Consider the following 2,500-nt stretch of genomic DNA (forward strand, 5'->3'; position numbering starts at 1 on the left):
GTGCACCAGGACTCGCTTTGAAACTGAAGCATGCAGAAACTCGGAAATGGGCTTTTTAAGTCTAGCAGTAAGCATTAAATCTCAGAAAAAAAGAACATTTCAAAAAAAGCAAAAAATGAAGAAAAAAATGGCAATGGATACGAAGCTATGGCACAGACTTAGGTAAACATATGCCTCTTATCAACAAAGGGTGATTTCTCTGGGAGACTTACTTTGAAGTTTACAGGAGAAAAAATACAAGAAAAAATATAAGCTTGACGTTCTTATTATTTAAAGTAAACCCCCGAACCTGCAAAAGATCGCTTTAAATATGACTCAATATTGTTTGCAATCAAACTTGCTTGAAATTCTTTCCTGGCAAAGTATTAATTTTGTACGCAAATTAAATGAAGTTTTAATTGCATCCCTTAATTTCCAATTTCATATTTCCATGACCTCTGTCAGACAAAAAGTGTTGATGTTGCGCCATAAATATGAAAGAGAAACCATCACACATCACAATACCTTTGAATCTGGCAAAGCCTGATAAATATTATTAAAGCCAACATATCCTTTCGGGTTTTCTTTGTTTTGTTAGCTCGTGGTGGGGTTAGGTTATTGTTTGATGTTTTTTTGCTCTTTTGTTTTCCTTCGCGTTACGTCATCTGTGAGTTCCACAGGTTTTTAGACCGAGGATGAGCCTTCCTTTCTCTTACACCGCCGGTTAATTACTCTTACTTGTGAAAAATGTTTAAGAGAGGATATTGTCTTAAACAATACCTTCAGGGAACTTGTTATCGTCTATTTGACCTTGCTCCTGATGCGCACTTGTATATTCCCATGCAAGACTTTGCAACCACACCAAACACAGAAGTCCGACGTTTTAATGAAGGCTTTCTACGTTCCCCTCGATTTTCCCCCTTCCGTAAAATAGCCATGCTCGTGGAGCTGGCCAAAAGAATCGTGGTGTTTGGGGGGACTGGACCTCGACCTCAAGGAGTAGTCCCAGGTGCAGTCCCAAAGCAATCGAGCTCCATTACTGGGAGACACCACTGTTAACGTTTTAACCGTGGTGCATTCAAACACCGTCCTCGGTTGTAGTTTGATCGTGTACGATTGTTTGGTCGTACTCGGTATATAGTAAACGTGCTCGTTTGACCAGAAATCTCAAATGATCCTCACTATGTTTATTTATCTTGAACACCCATCGTACTGACTGACAGACAGTTCGCATCTTCCCCCAACCATCACTTGGAAAGCAGAAACGAATATGAAAGCCCTTTCAAACAAAATTTCCGCATAGCTTTAAAGAAGTAAGGATTGAATATTTCCCATCATTTTGGCAGTCAGTCAGCTGGTGGCTCTTGGAGCTCGAGGAATCCTGCTGACCATCGGATGGCCGAATTCGTTCTCAGCAACCGAGCTTGTTGTTAATAAGAAAGAATCATATATTACCGTTGAGTCTAAAATCATCAGGCCGCCAATCTTGCTTAATCTATATTACATAAAAAAAAGAAGGACGAAATGTAAGAGAAAGATAATTTACATGAATTTGCCAGCAATGTCTGAAGACGAAAAACTAGAGTTTACAACAAAAATACGTAGCTGTATACATTGTACATTACGTACTGTAAATGCAGCTCCTCCAGCTGCTCAAGTCCGCACAGCAGCCAAGGCTTTTGTGCTAAGGGGAACCTAAAAACACATTTGTTCTAAACATGCGCTCCCGAAACTTAAAGGTCCCTTCAAGTCCTTACACATGTTGCTGAATGCTTATAACTTTCCGCAAAACCGAAAGTAGATAACGATTCTATCACGGAGATATTTCAAATGAATTTTTCTTATGCCTACCTTACATCCCACACATCGACGTAGGAAGAAGCCATCTTAACAGCTTGTTTCTGTTGAAGTCAAATCCACAATGAAAGAAAGTGTCTAATCGAACCTAAACACAAGCGATATAATATGGCGTCGAATGGCGTCCAAATCTCCTCCAACTTCCAAATTTGACCAACTGGATTCTATCCAATCAGAGAAACCAATCAAATCAAACTACTTCCGGTTGACATTTCGCTTCAGATCCAAATTTTCCGCGATTTTTTCATTAGTCATAATTCCTCGATTAAACCGGTGGGCTTTTTTTCTTAGTTGTATTTTAGTTAAACGTGTCTAGATTCTTTCCATTTCATCTAATTAGTCAGACAAAACTCATTTACTACATCAACTTAATAAATTTACTTCTCTCCGTCCCTGGACACGGACCGGTTAAAATTTGTTGAAGAAAGGGAGAAAAAAGCTTAAAGAACGCTAACATGAAATCAGACAAAAACCATTCTCAATATCACACATGCTGTACTTAGCAAGTCCAAGATTTCTTTCATGTGAGAACTGTTTACAGTCAAACCAAGTGAAGCGTACCCCTCAAGATTGCATTAATGAACTGATTATTTGAAACTTGAACCCGCTAGTCGTTTCAAGAATGCAATAATGAATTGATTATTCGAATATTGAACTCGCTCGT

The sequence above is a fragment of the Montipora capricornis genome, chromosome 6 (assembly GCF_036669925.1).
Source record: "Montipora capricornis isolate CH-2021 chromosome 6, ASM3666992v2, whole genome shotgun sequence".
Classification (NCBI taxonomy): domain Eukaryota; kingdom Metazoa; phylum Cnidaria; class Anthozoa; order Scleractinia; family Acroporidae; genus Montipora; species Montipora capricornis.